The sequence below is a fragment of the Maylandia zebra genome, linkage group LG23 (genome assembly GCF_041146795.1).
Source record: "Maylandia zebra isolate NMK-2024a linkage group LG23, Mzebra_GT3a, whole genome shotgun sequence".
Taxonomy (NCBI): Eukaryota; Metazoa; Chordata; class Actinopteri; order Cichliformes; family Cichlidae; genus Maylandia; species Maylandia zebra.
The window spans coordinates 49,459,283-49,472,664 of record NC_135188.1 but is presented as its reverse complement, the minus strand read 5'-3'; the positions used below and the strand labels follow the sequence as shown (position 1 = coordinate 49,472,664).

The following is a 13,382-nucleotide window of genomic DNA, read 5'->3' as shown; positions in this document are numbered from 1 at the left end:
ACTGTTCTCAGATCTCACAGCCTTAAACTGCAAGCACAAATATTTCATGACCAACAGACACAAACGCAGCTATGAAAGAACACAATCGCAATTCAAGTGTGGCAGTGAATGAACTGTGACAACAACAACAACAATAATAATAGTGCCTGAAAGGCTACAGATGCTGGGTTCACTAGGACAAAGCAAAGTGATCCAATGCGTTAGGAGAATTTAGTGGAGGCTGGGTCTGTAGCCCATGTGCTAATGACTTATTTTAAAGTTACAGTCAGATTCAGGCACCAAACCTAGTTCAGTTTAGGAAAAGATTTAAGTTTCAGTATAAATACTTTCAGAATATGAAATATCCAGGTGTTCTTACTTCAAGGTTAGAACTCCTGAAGGTACGTTTCTCTCACTACTGCAGTATAACTCTCTACATCAGGGGTGGGGAGCTCCAGGCCTCGAGGGCCTGATTCATTCCTTGCCAGGCCTCTGGAGAACTTCAAGACGTGTTGAGGAGGTCATTTAGCCATTTGAACCAGCTGTGCTGGATCGAGGACACATCTAAACCCTGCAGGACACCGGCCCTCGAGGCCTGGAGTTGAACACCGCTGCTGACACAGCAGAGCTTCTTTCTAAGCCTGTATCAGTGCTGCTGGCCTCTCTTTAACTGTCCCTCGCTCTGATCTTAAAACCAGATGTGCTTTTGAGGTTGTTGCACCCAAACTGTGAGACTGCCTCTCTCTGTTTGTTTCAAGCGATGTGTGTGAATGAGGCACGTTGTATAAAGCGCTGTGTGATTTTACCCTTAATCTTTTCTCTTCATGCATACATGCGTGTGTGTGTGTACAGGGAGTGCAGAATTATTAGGCAAATGAGTATTTTGTCCACATCATCCTCCACATGCATGTTGTCTTACTCCAAGCTGTATAGGCTCGAAAGCCTACTACCAATTAAGCATATTAGGTGATGTGCATCTCTGTAATGAGAAGGGGTGTGGTCTAATGACATCAACACCCTATATCAGGTGTGCATAATTATTAGGCGCAAAATAACTGCCCATGAACTGAGAAAAGTCAAGCGTGCAGCTGCCAAGATGCCACTTGCCACCAGTTTGGCCATATTTCAGAGCTGCAACATCACTGGAGTGCCCAAAAGCACAAGGTGTGCAATACTCAGAGACATGGCCGAGGTAAGAAAGGCTGAAAGACGACCACCACTGAACAAGACACACAAGCTGAAAGGTCAAGACTGGGCCAAGAAATATCTCAAGACTGGTTTTTCTAAGGTTTTATGGACTGATGAAATGAGAGTGAGTCTTGATGGGCCAGATGGATGGGCCCGTGGCTGGATTGGTAAAGGGCAGAGAGCTCCAGTCCCACTCAGACGCCAGCAAGGTGGAGGTGGAGTACTGGTTTGGGCTGGTATCATCAAAGATGAGCTTGTGGGGCCTTTTCGGGTTGAGGATGGAGTCAAGCTCAACTTCCAGTCCTACTGCCAGTTTCTGGAAGACACCTTCTTCAAGCAGTGGTACAGGAAGAAGTCTGCATCCTTCAAGAAAAACATGATTTCCATGCAGGACAATGCTCCATCACACGCGTCCAAGTACTCCACAGCGTGGCTGGCAAGAAAGGGTATAAAAGAAGAAAAACTAATGACATGGCCTCCTTGTTCACCTGATCTGAACCCCATTGAGAACCTGTGGCTCATCATCAAATGTGAGATTTACAAGGAGGGAAAACAGTACACCTCTCTGAACAGTGTCTGGGAGGCTGCGGTTGCTGCTGCACGCAATGTTGATGGTGAACAGATCAAAACACTGACAGAATCCATGGATGGCAGGCTTTTGAGTGTCCTTGCAAAGAAAGGTGGCTATATTGGTCGCTGATTTGTTTTTGTTTTGTTTTTGAATGTCAGAAATGTATATTTGTGAATGTGGAGATGTTATATTGGTTTCACTGGTAAAAATAAATCATTGAAATGGGTATATATTTGTTTTTTGTTAAGTTGCCTAATAATTATGCACAGTAATAGTCACCTGCACACACAGATATCCCCCTAAAATAGCTAAAACTAAAAACAAACTAAAAACTACTTCCACAAACATTCAGCTTTGATATTAATGAGTTTTTTGGGTTCATTGAGAACATGTTTGTTGTTCAATAATAAAATTATTCCTCAAAAATACAACTTGCCTAATAATTCTGCACTCCCTGTGTGTGTGTGTGTGTGTGTGTGTGTGTGTGTGTGTGTGTGTGTGTGTGTGTGTGTGTGTGTGTGTGTGTGTGTGTGTGTGTGTAACCAACATAACCAGATCAGGTTAGAAGTCTGTGTTCACATAAATAAAGTGTTGATGAATCCAGACATAAATATATTTCATTAGCTTAACTCACTTATGTAAAGACAACTTTAGTTAAACCAGTGAAACTTTGCAGCTCACACTTACCTGACTGACACTAGTGAGGCAGTCGCTGGGTTTTATTTTACTAAACCCGTTTTAAGTGGTATAACCGTAGAATATTTAAGTTGACTTACTACACCAGGATATGCCCACAGCTTCCACACAGTGTAGTTAAGTAAACTGAAATGACAGCACTTTAGTGGAACAAACGTTTGTTTACTCTGCTGAGTATCAGTGAACATGTTCTTTCTTCCTCACCGAGCTTAATGTTTAACAGTTTTCACTAAAACTGTTAAACTGTTAAAAATAGAAACACTTTTCCTATAATAAGCAGGAAAAGTGTTTCTATTTCACTCTCACATGAATGCAGTCATAGCTGCCATTTTCTATGCTGCTTTAAATTTGTTACTGTTGTCAAACCAACAACAAATGGACTCGTAGCAGAAAGGAAGTGGAGAGAAACAGAAAATGCATAGAGTAAATATATTTACTTTGAATCTGTTGTCTGTTAATGTGAAAAAGCTAATCACCAGCTTTACCCTTCAGCTCGAACAACCACCAGCTGTCATTAATATTCTAAGATAAACTCCCAGAACCAGAGGAAACACTGGAGTCAGTTTATGAGATTGTAAAAAACTGAATATACTTTCTCTGCCTCTAAATATGATCAAAACATGCAATCAACAAAAACCTTCTGGACTTGTTGGACCTGCACAAACCCAGAGAAACTTTCAAACAATATTTCAAAGGGTTACACAGTGCTGTGCCACAGGAAATACTTCAGTCAATTCATTTCCTCACTTGCTCCACTCTCCGTTTTATTTCTTTCCTCTTCCCTGACCGACATAAAAGGAAAACCTCACGTGAACAAGTGGAAAGTCTGTTAAAACACATCCAGACATCGTTTCAAAGCGCATTAGTAGCTCAGTGTGTGGATCCATTCAGTTTGTTTTTTACCACCTGAGCTTTCGTCGAGAGACCGTTTCCGTCACAGTTCTTTGTAAAACCTCAGATGTGTACTTCAGCTTTGTGGGGAGGCTCCAGTCCAGTAAGTAAACGAGGCCAAACAAAACAGCGACTGCATCTGCAGTGTTACCAAGGTCATGCAGCATTTCAGCATCTTCAGTGATTACTCCGACATCTTCAAGGTCACCGGTGGGTTCTGCTCCTTCCTTCCTAATGGTAAGATTCCCAGGATCTGCCGCATTGCCTCCTGGTTCTCCTCAGCATCCTCAAAAACAAAAGAAATAAACCTTCAGCCAGAACACAAACCACAGTAAATATCTGGTGTAGCTTTCCAGCTGTGCTAACATCCACTTTTGGCCTGTTGGTATCTGTTCCCAGCCATGGATAAGACAAAGGCTGCACTGGAAAACTCAACAGCACATCCGCTAAAACATTTGTTAAACGTTAGTCTATAAATTCTTAATGTTGGTGAGAAGAGATCTTTACTGCATGCAGTTGTCCTGAGGGAAGAACAGATATTCTGTATTTCTGTGCATGCACCCCAACAGGGTTTATTCTGTGGGCCATCTGTTCTGATCCCAGGAAGAAATGAAAATAAAAATACTTTATTAATATCAATGAGGAAAAGAATGAATAATTAATAATCAATTAAATTAAAAATGTAAACAGCATCACAACATTCAAAAAAGCTAAATCTGTGGAAAGCAGAGGTCACTAAACTTACCATGTACGCCTTTATGAGGGTTTCTGGGTCTTCATTGAGATAAACAATTACACAAGCTCTTTTAACTTCGTTGGCATCATCCTGCAGCGTGTAAGATTATTGTGCAGTAAATAACACAAGAAAAAAATTAAAAGAAATAAAAAGAAGAAACACAAACACCAAAACTGACATTTTTTATAGTTTCTGTAGCTGAAACAGTTCACATCTTAATTTCATGGAGTTTTTAGGGAGAAAGACAGGAACAAACGCCAAACAAGCATGCATTATTCAGAATAATAAAAATGAAATGAGTAACAGTTGCATTCACACAATAATTACAGAGTGAATAAAAATATGTCAGTGAACTGAAGTTTGTTAAAAACAAACACACCTCGTCTGCCATGATGTTCTTAATGTTTTGTCCAGCAGCTCCTCCTTTCATTAGCTGTGCGGAGAGGTGGTGTAGCCGCTGCATGAAGCTGGATGTCAGGGGTGATGCTGCAAACATTTAATCGTTACCATATATGGCGCCGCTGCTGTCCAATGAGAAGCGCAGCCCTGAAGCATCCAGAGGAGTTTTGAACCTTCACGCTCTGCAGGCGCCGTCACACCGAGGAGGCTTCAGCGCCGTCACGCAGCTCGCTGTGAGTAGCTCTCATTAGTTCATTGGTTGGTTTTCCAGCCTCCTGTCAGTGTTGTCAGAGCGCGCGGTCAGTAAACAGGACAAGAGCTTTAGCAAGAAAGCATCAGGTTAGTCATGTTGCTTAAAATGTGTCTTTTATTCTGAACTTTAGGAACCCGTTTTCTTTAATTACTGTCTTTTTTTTTTAATCCTTTTACTTTGGCGCGAGTGCTTGGAAGTGCGCAGACGCACGCGGTGCACTAAGCTGGGGCCTAGTTTGATTTGGGCGGACAGCTAAAATATAACAAATCAGTCAGTCGATCAATATTTAGGGGGAGGTCACACGAACCGACCTCTAGCACAGGTTTGGCTCCCTGCTGTGACACGTGTGTGTCTAATTAAATAGCGTTGTAAACAAACAAACAAACAATGGTTAATATTTCGCTCTTTTTGTTCACATGGAATATCATTAGAGCTTAGATTCATATTTGAAATATGATCCTTCATATTATTTGAATCTGCTGCATCACAGAAATACTGCCATCAGTCTAAATATGGAGATCTGTGAATCTTCCCTCAAACTCGGGTTTTTCTGTCTACAAATGAAATTAACAAAGTTTTGTGATTTTCAGCCTTTGTTGCCTCATAGAAAAAAAATTTTTTGACAGGTTTGTGCAGTAAGTACAGTGAGTACTTATGGAAGAAGTAATCATTGGGTTTCATATTCAGTGCTTACAGAAAACGATAGGTTCACATTTTCCCTCAGCTTGCCTCACTCGATGATGGGCCTGGGTTATACAGGGGCTGGCTGCAGTTCAAACAGCTGATGCTATGTGTTGGTACATTCATACTGCAGTGTCTGTGTGTTTCTGTGCCGCTGCCTCCGTCCAGCTTTTCATCCCTGCTGTAGTTCAAATTGAAACTTATGGTTGACGTCAGAATTTCCTGTAAAGCTGAGCAGCTTCTTCTGTGCAGCATCAGTCTGACTTTCACTCTTGCTGTAAAGGACAAGAAATGAAGAGGAAAACGTGACTCTATTAATATCCTACATGTCACATTTATTAAAAGATATTTACAATATTCTTGTAAAAGCAAAAAGAGCCTCAGGATGAATCATGTCTGTCCCTGAGGGTGACAGCACAGACAAAGAAACAGTGCGGAGCATGTAAAGGTTAAAGGGGAGCTGGCAGGCTGTAGCTGTGGGTGCAGCGTTGGTCCGTCCAGGCTGATATGAGCCAGCTGGAATATTTCTGATCATCATGTGAAACATCTCCTCGCTGTCGGATGATGTTAATAAACGTTTTTGGATACAACACTTCACTTTTCATGTGAACGGCATCAAATACGTCACCTCCAGGAGACACTGACTAAGTCTTTATGATCATCCCCACATTCAGAATATTATCACATCTATTTTCTTTGGCTGCACTGAGCCTTCACACTACTGTGGGACACTCAGTGGGCTTGTTTGGAGCGACTCATATTCTGAAAGTTTTTTTAAAAAGGATCTAATTGAAAAATAAAACATAGCCGTCATCAGAAGCATTAAAGTAAGCGCTCATATGACTTCCATGATGCTTCCTCATAATTTCCCTGTTGAAACTAAAAAAAGAGCATGGGATGTATTCAGCCACAGAAGCTAGTTACCTATTAGTTTAGTAAACAAGTATTTTCATTTGTTTTCCATTAGTCCATTGATCAATCGAGTAATCTGATTTCTTTTCCTTATTAATGAATAGTAATAAATATTCAAAAGAAAAAACAGGCATTTCCAAATGATCTGTCGTTGGTTTCAGTTTTTGAAAGCTTTAAACTGTAACTGCATGCAACATCTGTCCAAATAAACTAATACAGCATTTACATTAAAGCCTTATTAAAGTTGTATTTTTTAAAGAAAACGTTTTCTTAATTGTAAAAATAAATATAGTAATGTCAAATAATATGAGCTATACATGCATAACAAGCGTTCTCTGTTAGGAGGCTCACTGGCATTAACCGGAGCCTAAAACTGTTTTCAGCAGTTTGTGTGCTGCTGAAAACAGGACATGATGACGGTGTAGACGTTAATGTGTCCAACTGGACAACGCTCAGAGATTTTCTGTACTTAGATTTTTTTGTGAAAAAATATTTTATTTTTATATTTTTAAAATATGAAACCAATTTAATAACAGAGTTGTTTTTTTATTTCACTTTTAATCTGAAAAATGTTACAAAAGCCTTGAAATAAATATGGTCTCGTACATCTCTTTAGACTCAGCGCTGTTTCCTGCTTCCATGTAAAGTAGGATGGCTGCTGTCAGCCTTCAGCACGCTGACCTGACCATAGAGACTAACGTCTGGAGCAGCTGCTTTGAGGAAGGGCTCCCGCAGCTTTTCCCCAGTAAAGGTTTAAATTGTGGTTACAGGAACAGGAGCTCCTGCTTTGGATGCTACAAACACATTTCTTTCTCTCAGCCTGACCTCATCATCTCAGTAACAGATGAACTCCACACACACATCTGAAGCACCTGCGATTACAGGGTGACAATGGGACGCTACAGAGCAGCGCATTGAACAAAGAACTGAGCAAATAATTCATGTTGAAGGTTTTTAACGATCACATTATTCTAATTACTGCATGATGTAGCAGCCTATATGTCACACACTCCCACTCAAAGGTTTGGACACCCCTTTTCTTTATTTTTACTATTTTCTACATCGTAGATACAAACTGAAGACATCAAATACATGAAGCAAGATATATGGAATCATGTAAAAAGAAAAGATAAATAACTCTAACTATGTTTTCGATTCCTGACAGTAGCCGCCCTCTGCTGTGTCGACAGCTGCAAACACTCGGCCTTCTCTCAGTGAGCTTCATGATGTCATCACCTGACATGGTTTCACCTCACAGCCTGTCAGGGTTCATTGGTGGAGTTTCTTGCCTTCTTAATGGGGTTGGGACTAGGGCTGGGCCATGTCATACCGTTCACGGTAATACCGGTGTAATGTTGGGCAATGATAAGAAAATGAAATATGGCGATAGAATATGGGTAAAATGCTCACGCACAGTGCCTTTGTTTTCATACGCACACGGTGGCGACGCAGAATGAGGAGGGCGAAAGCGGATCGTTGAATGAAACAGATGAACCAGAACTGGTTTGTAAAAATGCTGCAGCTTCAGTGGTGTGGAACTGGTTTAGCTTTCGTCCGTCAGATACACAACAAAGCACTATTTTTGGTAGCGCATGCTAGTGGGCCGTCGTTATTACCGTGTTTTTTGGAAAATACGGCGCACTTAAAATCAATCCTTTGATTTTTCTGAAAATCGACAGAGCCCCTTATAATCCCGTGTCCTTATGTATGAATCCTGATTGTGTTTACTGACCTCAAAACGATTTTATGTCAAATATCAAATGTTTTAGTGCGACTTTGCGCTACGAAGCCGCACCGCTTGATGGATTGTCGGAGCGTTACGGCTGTCGTAGGCGGAGCCTCGCGGAGTGATACGTACTGTGCTTCAACATAATGTTACCGTATTGTGTGTGTATAACTGTTTTTAAGTTTTGTGGATATTATACATGGTTATGCTGAGGATATGTTGGGTAATTTTATACCTTTTGGTCATATCGCCCTGCTCTAGTTGGGACCATCAGGTGTGTTGTGCAGCGGATGATCTGATATCCTCGTGTTGGTGTTGTTCCCAGACCATCATCAAAATGTTGTTCCAGGTTCAACATTGCAAGTGACCAATCACATTGTTGTGACGTTATTCTTCTGCGCACCAAGCCATTCGTGCATTTATGAAATTCCAGTGTTGCAAGGACAATATCAATTCTGCTTACTGTTTATTAAAGGGTTACGGTTAGGGTCAGGGTCCGTTGATCGGCGGACAGAGGCGGTTTCACGCAGCTTAAGTACAGTTTTTTGTTTTACGCCGGTTTTTCCCGAAGTCGCAAAAGTATGACGTCACAACATTCTGATTGGTCACTTGCAATGTTGATCCTGGAACAACATTTAGTATGATGATCTGGGAACAACACCAACACGAGGATATCAGATCAACCGTTGTGCAGCAGTCAGGTTGGTGCACAGCTGACAGACCTATTTGACAACTGTTAGAGTTCATATTATTAAAAGAACCAATCATTGATTTGATTTGATTTTATTGATTAGCATTCAAATATCTCAGTGAAGACAGAACAAAGATCTACCACAAAGCAAGAAAGCACGAGACAAGGCTAATCAAAAGGTACTGGCTGAAGCATTTGCTTATTACGCCAACCCTTTAACAAAAGATCTTTTTGCATGCAGCTCCTGTACACAGGGCTCGAAGCAAAGAATAAAACAAAGCAAAAACAAAACAAACAAAAAAAAACCTGTCCACCTTAGATAAGTAACTACATCAAAGCAAAAGAATCAAGAGGGGTTTTTTTGTTTTTTGTTTTTTTTTGCTCTTTTCATTCTTGATTTATATATTTTTCTAATACTCTATTTTTAAACAAGGAGAATGAACTCCACCTTTTTAAATCACTGTCATAACTATTCCACAGGTTAACTCCTCTAACAGAAACACATCTCTGCTTTATATTTGTCCTCATCTTGTTTTTTTTAAAGAAATCTGTTCCCCTTAAGTCATATTGACTCTCTCTGACTTTGAACAGCTTCTGAGTACTGCGGCAAAGCAAGTTATTTTGTGCTTTATACATTATCTGTGCCATTTTATATTCAACTAAATCATAACATTTCAGGGTATTCAGATTAATAAACAAAATGTTAGTTGGTTCTATATAAGTTTGATTGGTGTATAATTCTTATAGCTCTTTTTTGTAACTTGAAAATATGAAGAGTGTTCGTTTTATATGCATTGCCCCATATCTCCAGACAGTAAGTCATATATGGAAGCAACAGAGTACAATAAAGTGTGTATAATGATTTTTTGTTCAGGACATGCTTTGTTTTATAGAGAATAGCAATGGTTTTTGACATTTTTGTTTTCACATGGTTTATATGAGACTTCCAACTCAGCTTATCATCAATTATCACTCCAAGAAATTTATTCTCGTACACTCTTTCAATTTCAATTCCATTAACCCTGATTTTAGATACATTTTTCATTTGTCTAGTGCCAAAAATAATCAATTTTGTTTTCTTTATATTTAACGATAACTTATTTACGTCAAACCAGTTTTTTAATATATTTAACTCCTTTTCCGCTGTAGTCAGAAGCTGTTCTAAGTTTTTACCTGAGCAGTACAGAGTCGTATCATCAGCAAACAATACACATTTTAACAGTTTGGAAACACTACATATGTCATTTATATATAATATAAATAATTTAGGGCCCAGCACAGAGCCCTGAGGAACACCACAAGTTACCTTCAACTGCTTAGATTTTACATTATTGAATTCGACTTATTGATATCTGTCATCCAGGTAACTTTTCATCCACTTGTATGCTATCCCTCTTATGCCATATCTCTCTAGTTTATTCATTAATATAGAATGATCAATTGTATCAAACGCCTTTTTTAAGTCTATAAAAACACCAACAGTATATTCCTTATTATCTATTGCATTAGATATCCCTTCTACAAGTTCCATCACTGCCATCGAAGTGGACCTTTTCACTCTAAAGCCATATTGGTTATCACTTAGGAGATTATGCTTCTCAATATATTTATCAAGTCTATTAACAAATAACTTTTCTAAAATTTTTGAGAACTGTGGGAGTAGTGATATTGGCCTATAATTGGTAAACTGACATCTCTCTCCGTTTTTATGGATTGGAATAACTTTTGCTATTTTCATTTGTGAGGGAAACACACCAGTTTGAAAGGACAGATTACAAATGTATGCGAAAGGTTGCACTATATATTCTATAATACTTTTAACTAATATCATGTCAGTACCAAAACAGTCAGTGGACTTTTTATTTTTAAATGTCTTCACAATGTTAATTATTTCTCTATGAGTTGCAGCACCAATAAACATGGAGGACACATTCTGAGTAATATGTTTATTTAGGTCGTTATTATTTCTTGACTCTGGAATTTCTTTTGCTAAATTAAAGCCAACATTTACAAAGAAATCATTAAATTCATTTGCAATGTCTTTAGTTTTATCAAGCACAATATCTTTATCTTTTTTAAAATAATCTGGATAATTCTTATTTTTTGAGCCCTTTTTGATTAGACTGTTTAATATCCTCCATGTTTCTTGTGTGTTACTACTTTGCTCCAATAATTTGTGGTAATATTCTTTCTTAGTTGTTCTTATAATATTTACTAATCTATTTTTATATAACTTGTACTTTATTTCAGCATCCTTTGTCCTCTGTTTTATGAATCTCTTATATAGATTATTTTTCTTTTTACATGCATCTTCTATCCCCTTTGTGATCCATGGCTTATTTGATCTGTGATGCTTTCTAGTGATCTTCATTAAAGGACAATGTTTTTCATATAGTGAAATTACTGTTGATAAGAATGCATGATATCATAGTCATGACAATAAAGAAAAACCATTAAATGAGAAGGCGTGTCCAATAGGGCTGCTACGATTTGTCGACTAGTCACGATTACGTCGACTATCAAAATCGTCGACGACTGATTTAATAGTCGACGCGTCGTTTGAAACTTTGTAAGATCACAAAAGATGCAGGAATAAGTGGCAGGATTTAAGAGTGTAATAACGGACTGAAACAGAAGATGGCAGCACTGCATGTACAAGGATGCCAGCTACCGTTAAACCCCGAAGAAGAAGAAGAAGAAGCAGCTGTGTACCAGAATTCATAGCGCAGCCCAGCGCAGTTTCCAATAATGGCGGCAGCTAGTTAGTTTTAATGTTACTCTTATTATTCTTTCTGGGTCACAAAATAAAAGTTTAACATATTTTCAGGCGAGAATGTAGCTGTGTAAACCTCAAATATCTGCTCAGTTTATCAGGACACCGCATATTTTCAAAAGCGCTCCGACGTTTTCGGAGACATCTGTTACCCACTAGCTCGTTAGCGAGCCGGGGGCTAGGTCACTAGAGCCGTGAGAACACCGGACTCCCCGCAAATCAGGTTAAATATATATGAGTCACTTAGATAACTTAAAATGTTATTGTTTGGCTTTCTTTAGTATTTTATTTGTTCCTGAGTAAATCGGTTTGGCTGAGATTAAAGTTATAGTTTTTACACAGCTGAATAAACGTCAAGCAGACAGCTGATCATCAGAAGTGTGAGATGCTCGAGGATATACTCCGGTGTCCTGTTATATTTTAGATAGCAAGGAGTTTATTAAACTTCACCGAAACAATCTGCAAATTTCATTAAAATTTAATGAACTATCATCTTGTCTTTATTTTTAGTTAGCACAGACCTTAAACACTTAAAGCTGTAAGCTAATGATAGTTATATAAGAGCAGATGCTGCTGGTGCAATAAGCTGTAGTTTTACGTCCAATGGATGATGATCTGATTAGTCGACTAATTGCAAAAATAATCGGTGACTAGTCGACTATCAAAATAATCGTTTGTGGCAGCCCTAGTGTCCAAAGTTCTGACTGGTACATGATGAGTTTTAAGTGATGAAAGTTTTCTGGACAAGGAGAGCTTCTACATACTGAACAGATTTACTCACTGTTTATGGAGGCGGTGGTAGCTCAGAGCGTTTAGTTATATAGCAAACTAACACAGCATGATGTTACATAGTTACAGCTAATGTCCACTTTAACGAGTGAACATGAAGTTCCACAGTGCTGACTTGACCTCCATGAAACAGTTGAAAGAGTGTGTTGCACACCTGGTCTTATCGATTGTTGAAGGGCTGTCTGAGATATGAGCTGCAGGCTGTTAGATTTACATCAGCTTTGAAAGAACGACCCATTTCGCATGTACATTAGTTTACATGGTCTCTGTCGCACATTACTACTGGTCTGAACCTATAAACAATGTTCAAAAAAGCTGAATCTCTGAGGTTTGCCCTCATTTTCATTGTTGCTTGTTCAGTTATTTCTAATAATGAGGTCTCATCTCTTAAAGCACTCAGTAGTAAGAAAGTTTAATCACATATTTGACACATGTAGACTTTAAATGATCTATGATCTATTAAAAGTGTCTCACAGGTTTGTAATAGTGAAGTTAGTGGGCACAATCATTATGTTCACGATCAGACATACAGACATACAGACATACAGTGTGCAAAATCTCACCACTAGATGTCACTAGACTGTAGATTGCAGTCAATGCTACTGTAAGGCTTTTAATCAAACTAGCAGTAACATTTTTGTATTATTAATGGCACACTATTAAACACTAATAAGTGCTCTACTGATCACTTGTAAAGCTTCTTACTCCTTTGAGTACTTCTAATCCAATCATCTGCCTAATTTTTCTTCAGTTACTCGATTAGTCAGCGATTATTTCAATAACAAGTTTACAGATGATGCAGTGGAAACGCTCTGAGGGAGGCTTGAGCTGATGTTCCCAGCTGCTGATGACCATGCTAAAGAGCCTCTTTACAGGACAAGCTATAATTATAACTATAATTAAAAATGTGATGTCCACCTGTACACACAAAAACTGAAGATTGGAGTTCTCAGCATTCGTTCATACCTTTATTAAAAGGTATCCACACCTTCTAAAACAACTTCGATAGAGCATGATATTGATGTGGGTGATGCAAAACCAATCCGGCAGAGGTTCTACAGAGTCTCTGAGGAAAAGAGGAAAATAATTGAGCAGGA

General features: G+C 38.8%; 1 protein-coding gene and 1 long non-coding RNA gene across 2 annotated transcripts in view; one reads left to right on the top strand and one right to left on the bottom strand.

Moving 5' to 3' along the window:
- Positions 1-3,346: 3,346 nt before the first annotated feature.
- LOC143415169 (uncharacterized) lies at positions 3,347-4,532 on the bottom strand. The gene is made up of 3 exons (XR_013095800.1): positions 4,441-4,532; positions 4,071-4,151; positions 3,347-3,611 (listed from the first exon to the last, which is right to left on the bottom strand). It is a non-coding gene; the product is annotated as an uncharacterized LOC143415169 (long non-coding RNA).
- A 121-nt stretch (positions 4,533-4,653) lies between these two features.
- LOC101480434 (adenosine deaminase RNA specific B1) overlaps positions 4,654-13,382 on the top strand; it is a 29,749-nt gene continuing 21,020 nt past the window's right edge. Inside the window, exon 1 of the mRNA XM_004564127.3 lies at positions 4,654-4,693. The gene's annotated coding sequence lies outside the window, so the exon portion shown is untranslated. The remainder of the gene's footprint in view (positions 4,694-13,382) is intronic.